Genomic DNA, 20,770 nt, shown 5'->3' with positions numbered 1-20,770 from the left:
TATATATATTTTTTTTTTTTTTTTTTTTTTTTTTTCTGGTGTAGTTATCTGGGTTAGACTAAGGGCCAGATTCAGGAAGGCTTACACGGAGTTCAAGAGTAGTGTAAGCCTCCGTGTAAGCCTCCTGATTCAGGAACAGCCCAAATCTCCGTGTAAGAGACAGCTAACACGTCTCTTACACGGACTGGGCGTGGAAATGCACAATACCTCATTTGCAGCTCAAAGATATGCAAATGAGGTATTTGAGCGATCCACGAAGCAGAAACCAGTCCGTGTAACGGACGTGTTAGCTGAAGAAATGTACTCAGCTGACAACTGAGTACATTTCTGCAAATTAAAACGGAGCTATGTCAGCTCCAAATAAAGGGTGCATATGTTTCATTAAGCATGCCAATGGCCAAATATGTGGCCATTGGCATGAAAAAGTGTTTCAAAAATAAGTTATATAACTTTTTTTTTTTCACGGGATTTTTGTGTTTAACTGCAGCGCACACCCGCGCAAACAGGGCGTGCTACCTAAAACTGAAAACCGAAGCTTATAAACCCACAATTGTGGGATTTATGTATTACATTGAATGTCAATGGAGGGACTTGCAAACGAAAAACAATATGGCCTCCGTTTAGTGGTTGTCAAGGGGGGGAAGCTCCGTGTAAGACATGTAACTAGTCATTACTAGGCAATCCTATGTAAATGAGGGTTACAATACTGAATCACACTGTCACATAGGTAATGAGCACTGTCTGAGTAGTGTAAGAGTTAGAGACGGGGAGGAACAGAGTAAGAGGTAGGTGACATCATGGGGGGGGGGTGATAGCAATAAATGTACCAGATTGGAGGGCAATGTAAGGTAACAGATGACAGACAGACATCAGGGAGGGAGGTGTGTCCCAACAGAACACTAGGAAAGTCAAGAAATTGAGGGTATACGCTATCCCTACACTCAAAGTTTCTTGATATACGTGCATCTTGGCGCTGTAAGGCAGGTTCAACATGTGGGGCGTGTTGCAAACCGTTTACAACGGTTTCTTGGGCGTCTGCACGTGTAAGTCAGTGTGCGCGCGTTTTAGCATGAATCAGCCTAGCTAACACCGTGTAAGGATGTGTGCGCGTGTTTAAGTGATTGTGCGTGTTTAAGCTGGTGTGCACATTGCTCCCCCTCAGGAAACAGAAAGGAAACAGGAAACAACTAAAATCCAGGGAAACTGCCAGAAGATACTACTGGAGTTAATTGGTGGAAACAATTAGAAGCAGGCAATTACACAGGCAGACTAGAAGCCCAACCCAGCACTTAAAACACTGCAAAGAGCAGTGCAGGCTGTTTCTCACAACAGATACTGCCAGAAACTAAGCTATCAGAATTGAAAACTGAAAAAAGCTGAACTCAGAGCAGAAATGCTAGGGGCTGCCATAGCTATTATAATCAGGCATAGGCGAATTGCTGAGGGTGGTGACAATGCAGATGCTGCCAGACAACCCAGAGTGAGGAGAAGGAGAAGAGTATACAGGCCCAGGGTCACCTACCATGGGTTACATGAGCTGGAGATAGTAGAGCGCTATAGAGTGGACAGAGAGCTCCTGCAGCAGATTGTTGAGCTGTGCAGGCCATGCCTCACACACAGAACCAGCAGAGGGGAACCCATCCCAGTGGAAACCAAGGTATGTGTTGGCCTAAGAATACTAGCAACAGGTACCTTCCAGAGACCAACTGGCGATATGATGGGGATATCACAGGCATCAGCCTCCAGGGTACTACACCAGTTCCTGGATGCCATGTCAGCACATGTCGGTGATCATGTATATTTCCCCAATGCCTGTGGGGTATTGGCCAGCAATATGCGTCTCTTCCAGCAAATAGCAGAATACCCTGAGGTACTGGGTGCTATAGACTGCACGCACATACGCATCAAAGCACCAGCAGGAGAGCGGGGCAGAGCCTACATTAACCACAAGGGATACCCCTCCATCAACTGCCAGGTCGTGTGTGATGCCCAGGGCATAATAATGAATGTGTGTGCTGGCTGCCCTGGGAGCTACCACGATTCCCATATCTGGCATCTGACGCAGCTGTACCAATCATTTGCCAATGGGGACTTCCCACACGGACACCTAGTGGGGGATGCAGGTTATGCACTTGAGCCATGGCTGATGACACCCATCAGAAATGCACACACACCTGAACAGGAACGCCATAATGAGGCACACGCACAAACACGTAATATCATAGAGCGTGTGTTTGGGCTGCTCAAGTCACGGTTCCGGTGTCTGGACACATCTGGTGGAGCCTTGCAGTACACACCAACTACATGTACCCAAATGATCATGATATGTGCTATGCTACATAATATGATCCTGCGGAAACAACTGCAGCAGGACCAGCACAGGGCTGGGCCAAACATCCTCACCATTGCCAAGGCCACCACAGGCAGGGGTGACTCGGAGGAGGAACAACCTGACCTTGTCCCAGTAGGCAGAAGGAGGCGTGCCCAGTATGCCCTGGCCTTGGCAAAGAGGCAACGATAGCACATACGCTTGGTCAGTAGGAACACTGGGACTGATACCCACTCTGACTCACTCATACAGTAACAGGGATGCCTAACATGACACAACCTGCTGCCAAACATGTACAGGGAGTGTAGTATGTGTATCCGACAGAGGTGGCCCTGCAGCACCACCTGAGGCATGAATGCCATGTGTTAAGTAATGTAATATCATGTACCACATGCACACCTGAGGACCCCAACTAACATCCACCCTCAAGAATCATAAACCACAAAAACACAAACCCACCTCATGGGTACTACAAGGGATAGGAACCTAGATGTAATGCTACCCAATGCCAGAAGTATAAACATCAAGATGTGTGGTGTGTAAACACACACAGTATAGAGAATGTAGATATCAGTGCTGTAATAGAAAACAGGGTCAAAGCCCACATCAGCACCCTGACACTACCAGGTCACACGTCATACAGTGATGTACATGTGCAAAAACATGGAACAAGATACAAAATGAGGGTGACTAGCAATAAATAGCATGGATAACCACACACCCATGTTTGTACCACAACAAGAAGCAACATGGAATAGCCATGGTAAAAACCAATGGCTAAAACTCACTACTACTATATAGCTTGCTGCAGACCACTGTCCTAATAGCAGGAACTGCCCCAGGCCTATGTGCATAGGTTCATAGGTTCATACTAGGCTATCTGCCCTAGGGCATTAATAAGCCTAGCCCAGAGTTTTGTGGCTTCTGCCACCCCTTCAAGTTGATGGATAATATGCCCATTATTTTGCTGTGCCTCTGTCAAGCAGTGATACTGAGGTTATCCCTGGGGTATACCTGCAATCTCCCATCCATTGGTCAAGATCTCACTTGAACGAAGCCAGTGAGGTGCTCAGCCTCACATGTACCAGGATGTTGTTCCACAGCATAGGGACTCTCTGGGTGATGAATCTGTCCCTCCAGCACATCCTATTAATATCTGTGTTGAGGTTTAGGTCTCCTGCCCTTGTAGTTCTGATGGATGTAGAGGTCTTGAGGTGAAGCATGTTCAATAATTCTGGGTTGGACATAGCCTTGTATGTCAGGCACAGGTCACCTCTGAGCAGACGGTAAGTGACTGAATACAGCTGGAATCCCTTCAGTCGGGCAGCATAAGAAATATGTTTGAGACCCTTTCACCTCCTGTTGAGGAATTTGTGGGCCCATCCAATTGCCATGGTGTTGGGTCAGATACATTCTGAATGGGGCATTGTATGCAATCATTGGTCTGATGAGTGATGGGTACAGGGGAACAATGACCTCCCTTGATCTAGATGTGAATCCCTGCATGATGAGGTGGCCAATGTAGAAGGCCTTCCAAACTACCCTGGCAATGTGAGTGTCAAACAAAAGGTTACTGTCAACCTGGGTGCCCAGGTCCCTGATAACTTCCTCTGTGCTTAGAGGATTGCCACCTAGATGGGAAGTAGTGGTAACCTTGTTCTTCCTGAAGGGTATGGCTATGCATTGTTTAGTGTTTAATGTACGGTCATGGCTGTGGCACCAGTTATCCGTGTCTGAGACCCTTCTGAAGGATGTCTGTGTCAGATGGGTTTCCAACTGTGCTTCCCAGTTTGCAGTCATCGTCAAACTTTGTCAGCCATAATCCTCCTGTGTTTGCTCGTACTTCTGAAAAGTAGATGCTGAACAAATGTGGGCCCAGGACTGAGCCCTGTGGGACACCACCTGTGACAGCTCTGGAGTGTGACATGGCACCAACAACTTCGACCCTGTGTGTTCCGTCACTTAGCTAGTTTGCAACCCATGGTGTGATGTATGGGTTCACAATTAAGCTGGTGATGTTTTCAATGATACCTGAGTGGGGTATTGTGTCGAAAGCCTTTGCCAGGTCAAGGTAGGCTGTGTGGACTGCCCTGCCCACGTCAATGGCCTGGGTGACTGTTTTGAAAAAGTCAACCAAGTTTAAAAGGCATGATCTGCCCTTGACAAAGCCAAACTGGATTGTATCCAATGTCTGCAAGTCCCCTATGTCTTCATTTATAATTCCCATTATGATCCTCTCCATAGCTTAGCAGAACAGGCTTGTTAAGCTGATGGGATGGTAGTTTCCGGGGTTGGTGGAGGCACCTCCTTTGTGAAGTGGGTCCACCATTGCCGTATGCCACTCCTTGGGCACATATCCTGAGGTGAGGCTAAGATTAAACAGCTGCCCTAACTGCGGGTGTAATTACTCATTGAGTTCATGGAGCACACAACTGGGGACACCATCTGGTCCCATGGATAAAGTGTTTTCTGCCTTAGATAGAGCAGTTCCCACCCCAGCATTGGAGATGTTTGGGGGGGCTACAATCCTCTGGTGTAGATACCCCTCCAGTTGGGGGGGGGGAGGAATCTGCAATGAACCTGTCAGCCAGTATTTTGGCAATGTCTGTAGGTGCAGTGATATCTACATCATTCCGAACTAATTCTGAGCATATCTGTGAGTTCCCTCCCAGGTTTCAAACATAGGCAAAAAGGCCTCATGATTGTCCCTTGAGTCCTGGTGGGTTTACTCTCAAAACTTGCCTCGGATGATTGTATGGGGAACCCAGTGTTTTACTCACAATGAGCAGGGGTGTCTTCCCTCACGGATTATGCTCTATCTTGTAGTAGCTCCTTCCTTGTGTTGTAGAGCTTGTTTATGGCTAGGGTCCACCAGACTGGATGCTTGCCTGTGGTACAAAGAGTCTTTGTTTTGTTTGGGATTGCCTGATCCATGCAGTCCTGGAGGTGCTGGTAGAAGGCATTTGTAAGTGATACAGTGGCTTGGGTAATGGTGTCCGCTGGCTTGGGGGCCTTGAAAGAGACCACACCAGTCCTTAGAAATGTGAAGTCGGCATTTGAGAAGGTCTTCACTGTTTGTTTTTCCATCTGGGGTGTGGGTGGGATGTGGACTCCCACTGAGAGTAGTCCATGATCTGATCTCACCAATGATGGGTATACTGCTGGTGTTGAACAGTGACCCCATGTTCGTGATGATGAGTTCTAGTATGTTGCCTCCACTTGAGGGGATTGGGACCAGTTGTTCCATGGCATTTCAGTGTATGAACTCATGGAACCTTTGTGTTAGAGTGTTGTGGCATGATTAGTGATCCCAGTCTATTTGTGGATAGTTGGAATCACCCAGTAGGATGCTGTTTGGAGATACATTTATCCCCTTCAGTGTTTGCAGGATAGCTGTGTGAGGTACCTGAGTTTGAGAGGGTGGCATGTAACATGCTACAAACTGCAGAGCAGTCTTGCCTACGGTCACTGGCACCTGGATGGTCTCCGATGCATCGTGTGTTGCCACCAACAATGAGGTGAGGGTGTCCTTGATGAATATGGACACCCACCATCCTTCTTGGTGTTGTCCAGATGCTGGTGCCGGAATGCATGATATGAGGTAACACCCGATAGTGCCGGGGTGCTGTCAGAAGCTGTGAACCAGGTTTCAGGCACAGCACAGACATCAATGTGCTACATACTGAGAAGGGCATAGAGTGTGTGCAGCTTGAGGTTGAGACCTCTGGCATTGAGCAGCAGTACCCTTAGTGTCCTTCCTTTACTGTGTTCTAGGGTGGTAGGTGTAGTATCTGAATCTTGCATAAAAAAGGCACAATGGGGTGGCAAGAGCATCATCCGAAATCCGGAAGCCCAGGGGTGACAGGTGCAAGCCGTCCCTTGCAAATCACCGTGGCCTGTCCAGCATGTCGTCCCAGGCAGACAGACATTGGACCCCCTTAGAATGACACCATAGTCTAAGCAAAATAATACAGCTGATCATCTTGTCTCTGTTTATGTGGCATCATACTTGGTGAAGGTAGGATACTGCTGAAGGTCAGGGTCATACCTGCCTGGCCTACATAATCAGAGGGATCCTCTATGTCTCTTTCCATGTAGTCCAGGGAGGTACATCTCAGGTCGTTCACACCAGCATGGATAATGACTGGGTCAGACCTGTACTTGCAGTTGAGTGACCTGAGTGCTTGCATTATGTGGTGGATTCCAGTGCCCGATAGGTAGCTTACTGTGATCTCCTCCGTACCCGATCTGGTGAGCGGGACGTCGGTGTGTCGGACTATGGAGTAACCATAGACAAGTGTGTCTGGCATTGTTTTTGGCCTTAAGGGCTGTGACTGTTTGGCACACCGACTCTGTGGTCAATGTGTTGCATGTGCTGTGCCCTGTGGAGGCAGTTGTGTGAGTGTCTGCTGTGGTGGCCACTGCCATTCCGGTAGAATCCTGATCAGAGCCTCCGAGAGTGTCTCTGTGTATCTATGTGTATGATCTTAAGTTGTGATAGTGCCATGTGAGACTGGATTTGTGATGTGTGTGTGGTTACCTTCACCTTCTCTCTGGTCTTGCTAGTCCTATGTTGAGAGAGCTCAGCCTCCACTTTGGCTATATAGTTGCATCTCTCACATGTATGTGTGTCTTATGGCAGAAGGAGAGGGTTGTCAGTGTACATGAGGCACGTGTAACATTGCCTCAATATTCCCAGGTTCACCAGCTGAGCAGGAGAGGACACTAGCAACTGATCTCTAGACATGCTAGAAGGAATAGACAAAACAATGTTGGAATACAGGGAGATATCAAGCCCCCCAAACCACATCATACTGTTTGATTGACAATAGCTACACATACACCGGTGTTTCATAGTGTCATAGTCTACTACTAGCCTATCTGCCCTAGTGCATGTATAAGCCTAGCCATAGTGATGTGGCTATTGCCACCCCTTATACTGGTAATAAGTGTACAGAATAGATTCTGATGATTGTGCCTCTGACTTAGTAGTGACATAGTATGACCCCCTTACGTAATTGAATAACATGACTGTGCCTCTGTCTAGTCTGTGCCTCCGTCTCAAATGCAGTTGTCCAGATGCCTCCTGAAGAGAGTCAGTGAGGGACTCTGTCAAACATGGACTGGGATACTCTGCTAGAGTGTGAGATGCCTCTGAGTTATGACTCTGTCCCTCCAGCATGTCCTATACATGTATGTGCTGAGGTTCAAATCCTCAGCTCTCATGGCTCTGGTGGATTTGGATTGCTTGCAGTGGAGCATGTCCACCAAATCCTGATTGGACATGGTCTTGTATGTCAGGCATAGGACCCTGTACGTATGCGGCATGACACTGAACAAAGCTGGATTTCCTCTATTCTGGAAGCATCTGACATGTGTTGAAGAACCCTGATCTTCACGGTAGGTACCTTTGGGGTGTCTCCAGCTGTTGCAATTGCTGGGTGAGGTACATACCATATGGGGCTTCGTATTCAATCATGGGCCTGATAAGGGAGAAGGATAGTGGAACAATGACCTCCTATGATCTTGATGGAAAACCCTCCATGATAAGGTGGGCAAGATAGAAAGTCTTCCTAACCACTTTGGCAACAGGGGTGTCAAAAGAGATGTCACTATCTACATGTGTCCCCAGGTGTCTGATTTGTTGTCTGTGCTCAGTGGGTTGCTGTCTATGTATTGATCTGTGGGTACTTTGTTCCTCCCAAAGGGATGAATACACATCAGTTGCATTCAGTTTCAGGCCATGTGTCTGGCACCAGCTATCCACCTTTGTGACGGCATTCTGTAGTATTTGTGTGCTGGCTGATGTATTCACTATGGTGCCTAGGTTGCAGTCATCTGCAAACTTTGGCAGCCACAACCCCCCTATGTTTGCTTTCACATCTGAAAAGTAAATACCAATTAAGAGGGGTCCCAGGACACATCCTTGTGGGACACCACCTGTGACTGGCTTCGAATCTGACAAGGCACCTGCAATGTTGACTTTATGGGTTCTGTTTCTTAACCATTTTGCAACCTATCCTGCGACATATGCCGTTATATGTCAGCTGTTGAGCTTGGCTATGATGCCTGAGTGTGGTATTGTCACAGGCCTTAGCCAAGTGCAGGTAGGCTGTGTGGACTGCATAGCCCTCATCGATGGCCCTACTGACAGTTTCACAGTAGTCAACTAGGTGCAAAAGGCAGGATCTGCTCTGTACAAAGCTGAACTAGGTGGGAACAAGGGTCCGTAGGTCAGTAATGTGTCTGTGTAAGAGCTCCATAATGACTCTCCCCATATCTTTGCAGACAAGGCTGGTTAAGCTTGTGTGGTGGTAGTTGCCATGGTCTGTGGAGGCATCTCCTCTGTGGAGTGGGACCACTGTTGCCGTACACCACTGTTCAGGTACATATCCTGTAGCAAGACTAAGGTTAAATAGCAGTTGTATCAACGGGTCCAGCCCCTTCTGGAGTTCACATAGCATGCAACTGGAGATACCAGCAGGTCCCATGGATGCTGTGTACTTGTCTTTGCTGAGTGTGGCTCTCACATGGACATCCAAGATGACAGTGAGGTTACATACAGCAGTGATAACTATCTTCTTTTGGGGGTGAGGGAGGGGGTAAATCGCACTGAAGCTGTCCGCCGGAATGTTGCCAATATCTGTCAGGTCACTGGAATATATGTTGTTGTGTACCAACTCTGAGCATATCTGAGGGTTCACAACCAGGTGTCTGACATAACTGAAGAAATCAGTGTGGTTACCTTCATTGTCTTTGGTGATTTATGTCCCCAAGTTGACCTTGCATGTCTTTATGAGATAATGTAGCTTTCTACTAGTGCTGATCACATCCCTTTTGGAGATGTAGCTCTGTCTTGCATTAGTAACCATCATCTGTCATACAGTCTGTTTATGGCTGGGGTCCAACAGACAGGACACTTTCCCTTTGCGGAGACGGTCCTGTTTTTATTTGTGATTGCATGGTCTATGCTGTCTGACATCTAGCTAAGGGGAGGTCATTGTGGTTCTGCAGTTATCTTTCATCAGCATTAGAAATTACCACAACAACCCCTGTGGGGTGTACTTCATGCAGACACATCCAGCACCTGTAAAGTCCACAACAGTACCTCACCAGGAGTATGACAGCTGGAACACATGTAATGTGTAGTCTGATTACACAGAGTGCAGCTCCACACACTGCCATGCTGTCCACCCAGATGCAAGCTGTGCCTGATGTAGAAAGCCATGTCCAAGCTGGAATCAATGCACATGCTGCACCTTGTACAATCTGAATGGCAGGGAGCTATGCACATGAGGGACCTGAACCCCAGCACTGACATATATAGGACAGGCTGTACTGCATTATCCAAAACACAGAAGCCACCCCCACACATGAGTAAACTACCAGTACAGGTTGTCCAGAGACACTCGTTGAGTCCCTCAACAGGAATCCTAATGAGTGCATGGGAGATGGGAGGTTTACCCTGGGTATCAATGTTATGTCACAGGTAGACAGAGGCACAGTATACTAAACAAGACATATGTCATGGCAAACATCACTTACAATGTGTTGATGGACAAACACACTCTCCGACTAGCATTAGAAATGGCCTAGGGCACATCGGTAGTGTCGCCAATGTACACCCATGTTGTGGAATACACTACCGATGTTGGATGAGGCTGTTGTAAGTAGTTCACATCTGAACATAATGCAACATGGTCAGATAGGTTCATAGGTACATAGGTTTATACTAGGCTATCTTCCCTAAGGCAGGTATAAGCCTAGCACAGAGTTCATTGGCATACACCACCCTTATATGGAAACAGTACTGTGCCCATTAGTGTGTCATGCCTCTCTCCAGCAGTGACACCGTGACGATCCCGGGTTAAGCGTATGACCTTCCATCCACAGGTCAAGATACCTCTTGAACACAGCCAGCAAGGTGCTCTGCCTCACATGGACCGGGATTGTATTACACAGCATAGGGAGTCTCTGGGTGATAACTTCATCCCTCCAACATGTCCAACATACAACCCTGCTAAGGTGTAAGTCACCTGCACTAGTGGTTCAGGTGGATCTGCTGATTCTGAGGTGGAGCTTGTCCATTAATCCCTGTTTGGACATGGCCTCGCATGTCAGGCACATGTCACCTCTAAGCAGACAGTATGTGAGTGAATAGAGTGGGAGTGTCTTCAATCTGGCAGCATATGACAGCTGTTGGGGTTCCTTGATCCTTTAGGTGGGGGACATTCAGGGTGTCTGCAATTGCTGCAGATGTTGGGTGACATACAGCCAGAATAGGGCATTTGACTCGATCACCGGTCTGATAAGTGAAGAGTACAGGGGAACAATGACCCACTAGATCTGGATGTGAATCCCATCCTGAGCAGGTGGGCAATGTAGAAGGTCTTTCTAGCCACTTTAGCAATGTGAGTCTCAGAAGAACGGCGACTGTCAACCTGGGTCCCCAGGTCCATGATAACCTTCTCTGTGTTTAGAGGATTGCCATCTATATGGTAGCTTGGGGTCACCTTGCTTTTCCTGAAGGGTATGTCTACACATGTTGTGCACTTTGACTTCAGGCCATGGCCCTGGCACCAGCTATCAGTTACTGTGAGTCCCTTCTGAAGGATATCTGTGTGTGATGCACTGTCCACCATGGTGCCCAGTGGGCAGTCATCTGCAAACATTGTCAGCCAAAGTCCTCCCATGTTGGCCTGTACTTCTGGGAAGTACATGACAAACAATGGGGGCCAAGGACTGAGCCCTGTGTGACACCACCTGTGACCAGCCTGGAGTCTAACATAGTGCCAGCAACTCTAACCCTGTGGGTCCCGTCCTTAAGCCAGTTTGCAACCCATCTTGTGACATATGGGTTTACATTTCAGTTGTTAGGGTTTTCCACAATACCTGAGTGGGGTATTGTGTTGAAAGTGTTTGCAAGGCCAAGGTAGGCTGTATGGACTGCCTTTCCCCAACAATGGCCTAAGTGACCAATTTGAAGATGTCAACCCAGTACAAAAGGCATGATCTGCCTCTGACCAAGCCAAAATGGGATGGGTACAATGTCTGCATGTCCCCTATATCTTTGTTTATGAGCTCAATTATGATCCTCTCCATAGATTTGCAGACTACACTTGTTAAGCTTATGGGGCAGTAATTACCAGGGTCTGTAGAGGCACTGCCTTTGTGCAGATGTGCACAACTGGATCCTAACCAGGCTGTTGTGCACACTATGGAAATGTAAAGCAGTGATAGGACTAAAGCCCAGGATATTGACCACCACAGTGAAAGTACTGAAACACTACACTATACAGTGCTACAGTGTTAGGTCAGTATGAACGGATGTTGACAATTGTGTGCAAAGTATCCCATGCAAAACCTGCAGGCACAGTATACTCCCTGTTTTGTTCACACAAAAAGCATTCAGACAGTAACTACACAACATGGCAGACAACACACAACCATAAACTGGAGGTATTTGTTGAAGGTCACACTCATCCACAAATGTGATGGGCTGCAGAGTTCAACATATGTAAAGCCCACACTGGGCATGCTCACACACTTAGATAAATGAGACATCTTTCACACAACATGCCATGGGAAGGCTGAACTGGGCATGCTCACACACTTGGTCCAAATGTAACTCCTAGCAACTGTGAAAACACACCAGAGGATGCTCATTCCCCTTTCTAGACACTGATCATATAAGCACCCTATAAGTATATCGGAGAAAAGGAATCTCTCAGTAATCCGAATAGCACCCTCCGCTAATGCGTCCGTCTGTAGTGTCATAACATAGTTAGGTAGGGGTTTGAATCCAGCAGGTGGCAAGTGTGTGTGAAGGGGGGTAACTGTGGATGAAAGAAACATCCCTTTTGGCAACTGGGAAAATACACCACAGGATGATCATTCCACTTTCTAAACTCTGATGATGTCAGCACCCTATAAGTATATCAGGGGAAAGGAAACCTCCCAGTAATCCGAATAGCGCGCTGCGCTAATGCGTCCGTCTCTAGTATCATAACATAGTTAGGTAGGGGTTTGAATCCAGCAGGTGGCAAGTGTGTGTGAAGGGGGTAAGTGTGTATGAAAGAAACATCCCTTTTGGCAACTGGGAAAACACACCACAGGATGATCATTCCACTTTCTAAACTCTGATGATGTCAGCACCCTATAAGTATATCAGGGGAAGGGAAAACTCCCAGTAATGCGAATAGCGTGCTGTGCTAATGCGTCCGTCTCTAGTGTCATAACCTAGTTAGGTAGGGGTTTGAATCCAGCAGGTGGCAAGTGTGTGTGAAGGGGGTAAGTGTGTGTGTAAGTGTGTATGAAAGAAACATCCCTTTTGGCAACTGGGAAAGCACACCACAGGATGATCATTCCACTTTCTAAACTCTGATGATGTCAGCACCCTATAAGTATATCAGGGGAAGGGAAACCTCCCAGTAATGCGAATAGCGTGCTGCGCTAATGCGTCCGTCTCTAGTGTCATAACCTAGTTAGGTAGGGGTTTGAATCCAGCAGGTGGCAAGTGTGTGTGAAGGGGGTAAGTATGTATGAAAGAAACATCCCTTTTGGCAACTGGGAAAGCACACCACAGGATGATCATTCCACTTTCTAAACTCTGATGATGTCAGCACCCTATAAGTATATCAGGGGAAAGGAAACCTCCCAGTAATGCGAATAGTGCGCTGTGCTAATGCGTCCGTCTCTAGTGTCATAACCTAGTTAGGTAGGGGTTTGAATCCAGCAAGTGGCAAGTGTGTGTGAAGGGGGGTAAGTGTGTGTGTAAGTGTGTATGAAAGAAACATCCCTTTTGGCAACTGGGAAAACACACCACAGGATGCACATACCCCTTTCTAAACGATATCACAATTATGTATGGCTTTTGATTACAGACATGCCACGTGTGTTTTGCACACACAGAATGCCCATGTGTGTGGGTTGTCACTCACAATAATGCAAGACATTGATTAAACCAGTTATGGCAATGCACACATGATGTATGTGTGTACCAAATACACATATGTACCTGTGACCTTCAATAGTTACCATGTGTGATGCCTGCCACATGTGAATACATGGTATTTGCACAGAGTAACATTATGACCGTGGTCTTCTGTGCAGGTGCAGCATGTGGGATGTGTACATACAGTGTGAGATGTAGATGCTATCAGCCTAGTAGTGAGGGATGCACACCTGGTCTGGGGCATATAGTCTACATGTTGTTGATGTACAGGAGCTGCATGTTTTCACCTGTTGTGGGAGTGGTAAGACAGTATTCCATAGCAATGCAGTGACAGCATGCTAAGAACCATTCAGCTAGGGTTTTGTAGCTACACAAAGTCATTAGCATTCAGTAATTTGTCAGAATCCCTGGTGAGGGTCTGATGCCAACCAAGGTCAGGGGTCTACCAGCCTGTGTCACTTGCTCAGTGATTCCTTCCATGTTCCCTATCATGTATCCCAGTGAGGGACATCCCATATCAGCTGTGGTGGCATGGACAATGACTGAGTCATATGTGTCCATGCATCTGACTGACTTGTATGTTTGTGTTATGTGGTGAACCATAGTGCCCCATGAGCATATCACTGTGACCTACACCTTTTCCAGCCTGGTGAGCATTGTCTCACTGTACTGGACAATAAAAGTACCTAACACAACCGGCAGTAGTGTTGTATAGCTGTACAGACTGTGCTTGTTTGACACACAGGATTTGTGTGCTATGTGTTATGCGTGCTGTGTGCAGGCCTAATGTATGCCTGTGTGCCAGCTGCAGAGATGTCTGCCAGTCATGCAGGATGCTATCCTTAGGCGTCACGACTGACCTGTTGTGTTTCCATGCTTGTATTGCTGTCCGTGTAGGTCCACATCAGATTGGTATTGCTGTCACTGTAGTATTTCATGCCACCAGACAGGTTATGCCAGTACTGGGTTCAGAGTGCTTAGTCCACAGTTTGGCCATGTGTTTCCATCTCATACATGTGATGTACATCCATGGATAGGGGATAGGGTTGACTGTGTACATGTGGCAGCTGTGACATTACTACATGACACACATATTCCACAACTGTACCATAGAGGTGACTGACAACTGACCTTTGCACATGCTACCATAGTATTGAGATTACATTGGTGATTAACAGCACATAGGGACAATGGTGATAAAGATACATAGGTCCATAGGTTCGTACAGGGATGTCTGCCCAGGGTATGTATCCACCTAGCCAGAATGTGTGTGCCTTTCAACATGCATTGTGAATCTGTCTTGCTATGCCCTTTTCCAAGGTTAGTATACTGTGCCTCTGACTCACAGTGACACAAGTGATACCCAGGGTAACCCTACAATGTCACATCCTGTCATTAATATCACTCTTGAAGATAGTCACTGAGTCAGTCTGCCTAACCTCTATTGGGATAATATTCCGGAATGAAGGGAGCCTCTGAGTTGTGAATGTGCCCCTCCAGCATGTCCTGTGTATATCACTCCTGAGGTTCAAGTATTTCCAGTGTGTATCCTGGTGGGATCTGGATATTCTGAGATGCAGCATGGCCATTAACTGAGGGTATGACCTGGCCTTCTATGTCAGGCACAGATTGCCTATGAAGAGGCAGTATGTCACTGAGTAGAGCTGCTGTTACTTTAACCAGTCAGTATGTGGCATCTGTTTGAGCCCTTTGATCCCCTTGTCGAGGTACATATGTGGTATCTCCAGTTGCTGCAGGTGTCTGGTAAGGTGCATGCCGAGAGGTTCATCATAGTCAATTATGGGCATGATGAGGGATGAGTAAAAGAGCACAATGTCCACCCCTGATCTACATGTGGATCCCATGATGATGTGGCCCATATAACATGCTTACCTAACCACTTTGTCCATGTTGTTGTCAAATGGTAGAATGCTATCAACCTGTGTACCCCAAGGTCCATAATTCCTTCGTCTGCACGTAATGGATTAACACATATGTGGTACGTTGTGGTCACTCTGTGTTTGACAAAGGGGATGACTATACGCTTTCTGTCATTCACATTGAGGCCATGGCTGTGGCACAAGTCGTGTGTTTCCAAGAGTCCCTTTTGGAGGGTGTGTTAGCTGGTGAGTTGATTATGGTGTCCGGTTTGCAGTCACCTGCGACTTGCTGTACCACAGTACTTCCATGTTGGCCTGTACCTATGATAAATATATAATGAAGATGACAGCTCCCAGGGCTAAGCCTTGTGGGACACCACTTGTACCAGGTTGGAGGCTGACATGGCTCCAGCAATTCTACCATGTGTGTTCTGCCCTTGAGCCACTGTGCAATACCCATAGTGACATAGGGGTTAATATGTACACTGGTGAGCTTCCCTAGAATGCACAACTGGGGTATTGTATCCAAGGCTTATGCAAGGTTCAGGTAGGCTGTGTACACCTCCTTCCCCTTGACAGTGGCCTTGGTGACTGTTTCAAAGAAATCAAACTGGTTGGAGAGGCAGGATTTGCCATTGACAAAGCCAAACTGTGTATGGTGACATGTCTGTAGGTCCACAATATCTAGATATGTGAGGTTCATGATGATCCTTGCCATAGCTTTGCAGACAAAGCTAGTCAGACATATGGGTCGAGTAGTGTCCAGGATCCATGAAGGCACCACCTGAATGTTGAGGGACCACTGTTGCTGTATGCCACTCTCTGGCCACATACCATGTATTAAGACTGGGATTGAACAGTGGTGTTATGTCTGGGTGTAGCTGTTCTCATGGTTCATGTAGGACACAGCCTGGGACACTGTCTGGTCCCATTGATGCACTGTTTATTGCTTTGGGAAGGGCATCTCTTACCTGAGCATCTGTGATGTCAGGGGGGGCAGCACTGTGCCACGAGACATATGTGCCCTTTTGGTGTGGTGGGGGGAGAAGGCAGCATTGAACCTGCCCACTAGGATGATGGCAATGTCTGCATGTTTTGTATTTTGTGTGACATCTTGGATTACCTCTGAGCATATCTGGGTAGTACCACCAAGGTTACTAACATAACTACAGGCAGCCTTGTGATTATCCTCAGTGGCTTGTGGAACCCTCTCTCAAAGATGGCCTTAGACAATCATATGGGTGCCTGTAGTTGTCTTCCAATACTCATCAGTGGTGCCTTCACATTTTGGGAGGTTGTTGTATTATGTAGTGGCGTCATCCTTCTATTGTATAGTGTGTTTATGGCTGGTGTCTGGCACCCAGGACATCTGCCTTTGGAGAATTGGGTCATGCTTTCATATATGGCTTCATGATCCATGCATTCCTGAATGTGTCCATAGAATGCCTTTATAGAGGTATCTGCAGTCTGGTCCATATTGTCAACAGGCCTTGGGCCTTTGAAGGTTTCCACATCATTTATGAGGGGTGTGAACTTGCTTGACATGAGCTGTTGACAGACGTCCAGACAGAGCACGGTGAGGGTCACAGTTAGCTACTTGTCGGGTGATAGCATGTGCCACATAACACAGGCACACAGGTCACTCCACAGCAAGTACAGCTATGAGGCAGACATTGTCCATGCTGGTGCAAACAACCTGAGACGTACCTCCCTGGACCACATGGCAAGAGACACAGAGGAGCTCTTACAGCACCCTCTCAAACTCAGGACTCCCACACAGCCTTCATGCTGACACAGGACAGTTTAGATTACTCTGCAAACACCATCATACTGGGTGACGTTAGCTACCCAAACATAGACTGTGAACATTACACAAGCCACAATACCCAAGCTCTAGGGTTCACATAGATCATACATTCTTTGGCTATGGAACAGGTAACCAACCTTCCCACAAGAGGGGAAGATATACTAGACCTGATCATCACAACCATGAGTACAAACAGCTCACCACTCGGGGTATATCCCTCATTGTTGCAATCAAACCATATACTCATCACACTGGAGTACTGGATCCCCACATATGCAAACCTCAAACACATCGATGTGTGTGTTGGAAATGTCCCTATTAGCAACTGTGACAGTACAGTACAGGTTGCAGATTCCCCTTTTGAAACACCGATGATATCAGGACTGTATAACTATATTACCTGTAGTAAAGTCCTCCAGTAATTCGCATAGCGCTCTGCTAATCGTCTTTCTCCAGTGTCATAACGTAGTTAGGTAGGGGTTTGAATCCTGCAAAAGGAATATATGTGTGTTAGTATGAGTGGGGTTTATGTGTGTGCACTATGCTGGGAGGGTTAACTGCCTTTTGACAACTGGGAGAACACACTACAGGGTGCACATCCCTCCTCCTACACACAGATGATGTCAGCACCCTCTAAGTACAGCATTAGTAGGGATTTCTCCAACTACTGCAAATAGCACACTCTGCTAATGTGTCTGTTTCTACTGTCATAACACAGTTAGGTATGGGTTTGAATCTTGCAAATGGAAAGTATGTGTTTTACTGTTGGTGGGGTTAGTGTGTGTGCACAATGATGGGGTGGGATGTGGCTTTTGCCACATGGGGCTATGCACTGCAGGGTGGTCATTACCCTTCACAAGCAGTGATGTTGATAGCACCCTATACAAACAAAACTACAAAAGAGAAGGTGGTGGTACCAATTACACATGTAAGGTAACACATCTGCAAGTAATGTCCACAAAACGGAGTAGGATAATCAAACAATTCTTTTATTCTATACAGACAACATGACAACAGACAACTGCCAGTACTCAGTATAGTGTTACATGCTACTGTAACACGCACATGTACCCAAATATACCTAGATAGTGCTCTGAAGCCTGAATGTGGCAGGTGTGTGGATGTGGGATGTGTCTGTGTGTGCATTTCCATATGGGAAACATGTTTGATGTGGCAATCAGGGTACTACAGTACCTGATGCACATTACATCTTTCAACCGATGAGGTTGCCTGCGCCCTGTGAGTACAGGTAGAGAAGGGGACGCCAGTAGTAAACAACATAGTGCACTTCTCAAATGTGTACCTGTCATGTATCAACAGCTACTCATGTAGGGTGATAAATAATGGGAATGGCAGGTGAGTGTGTGCATGTGTGTGGGTAGCAGGGTGTGTATAAATGCATGTGTGACAGAACAGTTACATATAGCTGAATCTACGTAACAGCACAAGATGCGCATTGCCATAGTCAATGTTAGCATGTGATGGTGTGCAGCTGGTACACTTTGGTAAGTAGTATGGGTGCATATAACAATTGAGGACAGTCATACAGTTACTGCAGCAGGACTGCTGGGATATACACACAATTATACTGGAACAGTGAACAGTTACCAACATGTTACTACTTATACACATCTATGTAGTCACCCTGTGCATCAGCAACGTGTTTACCTTTACCTGCACCGATGTTGTAGTATGCAGGAGGTGGCACAGTGTCATCATATGCACAGGGTGTGGGTTAGGTATGCCCAAGCCAGCCACTGGTAACACCAATTGACATGTGTGTGTATGTGTGTTTGTGAGGGGCAGCAGTACAGGGTGGACCAGTGTTGGTGCAGTGTGTGTGTGTATGTGTTTGCCCTAGGTGTTAGGTTTCTGCATGTGTGTAAGCACGCACACAGTCCCACATAATGGCTGCCATGTACAGGGTTTTGTGGACAGCCACAGACTGCACCTGTCAAGTCATCCAGATCAGTGTCTGTGGGCACGGACACGGTACCTGTGCCTGGCAGGGGTGCTACGGGTCAGATCGGTACTAACCCAGACTGGGTACTGTCATCGGAAGCAGGGGTGTGTTGACTGGACACAGTTCCCTGTTGGGACTGTCCAGAGCCACGTGCACGTGGTCTCCTGGGGCATCTTGATGACGACACAGACTCAGCATTGCTGGGGCTGGTGCTGGCACTTGAGGTGCGTGAGTGGGCCTGTTGTCGTCCGCGGCCACTGCCAGCTGGTGCTGTTGCTGGCATACGGCCACGTCGACGGCGCGAACGCACACCATGGCCCTGGCCCATGGACATCTGGTTGTGGAGCAGCTGTTCTATGCCCCCACAACGTCTGTCAACGACATCTGTGAAGTTACGGATAGCATTCGCAACGTCACGCATGCCATCTATCATGGCTGTGCGACATTCTCTCAGCTCCCTCAGACCCTGTCTGGTGTACCTTTCCATACATGCCTGTGCCTGCATGACAGTTCGAAACATAGTAGAGGTTGACATACCTCCTTGGGCACGTCGGCCAGAGGCAGTACGGCCACGGATGCCCCCACGAGAACCCATGGGTGACTGTCTGCGTGGTACCATTGGAGGCCCCTGCTCATGGCTGCCTTGTGGGGATGCATGTACCACAGGTACCACATTACCCTGATCTATGCCCACTGCAGACTGTCTATCACCTAGGGACAATGGTGACAAAGGATGTAACGGCAGGATGACTGTGCGCATGGACGGGGTTGAAAGCTGTGTACTGTCAATTGGCTGACCAATGGTGGACCCAGACACACCTTCCTGCACCATTACAGACATTTCATCATCATCAGTACCTGGGGTACAAGATTCAGGTTCCCTGCTGCAGGTCACCAGAGCAGCACCAGAACCTACAGGAGGAAAACATGGAACACAGATTACAGTCTCCATACATATTTGACAGAGATGCATTTCAATACTAATGCACACATTCAGAAATGGACACATGTACTCATGGACACTAACACACATGCACACTTGGGCACAGGCATGCTTGCACACATGCACACCCCACAGTAAACACAAACATCAGTACCGTGTTACACTACTCAATCTACTACAACTGTATTACGGGTATTGTGAACACAGTCACCAGCAAGTCTACTACAGAGTTACACTACTCTTCCTAGTTTTCTAAATTGCTTTACAGATAATGTTAAAAAGACTCACCAGCATGTATGGCCTGCCTCGTTGCTAGATGGGAGGGACCTGGAAGTGTGAAGAGAGTAATGTCAGTGGGCACATGTGTGCCATTTGTTTTGCACATGATACAGTACAGTAGTACAGTAGTTCCCTTATACACATCAGCTGCACATAATGTCTGTATATATATCATGATGACAGATACATACCACATGCACACCTTATGCGTGCATGAAGTAACAGTGTACAGAACAGTCATATGTACATACCAGGGTTTAACTCTAATCTCACCCTTACCTCTCTTCAACGACACCTCAAACTGTACTTCCCAAACCACTGGCTTTGTTCTTCTTGGAGTACAGGCTAACGTCCCTCTCCCTACCCTCTCTTTACCTTTAACCCCTCATTGTGCATAGAAACTAGCTTCTACCCTGTTTCTTTCACCTTGATGTCCTTCTATGCTCTGACCTACTTCTCCCATCCCTCCCACATCCTCTTGACTGTCTTCCTTCTTTCCTCACTTCCCTTCTTGACTCCTGCCTCTTCCATATCATTGTATCTTTCATACTCCTTCTACTTCTCTACCCTTCTGAGCCCTAACTATTATGTATCTGGCTTTTGCCTTATTGCATA

Source organism: Protopterus annectens, chromosome 3.part0 (genome assembly GCF_019279795.1).
Source record: "Protopterus annectens isolate FY-2018-M chromosome 3.part0, PAN1.0, whole genome shotgun sequence".
NCBI classification, from domain to species: Eukaryota; Metazoa; Chordata; order Ceratodontiformes; family Protopteridae; genus Protopterus; species Protopterus annectens.
The sequence above is the reverse complement of the archived record's forward strand: the minus strand, read 5'-3'. Positions refer to the sequence as shown.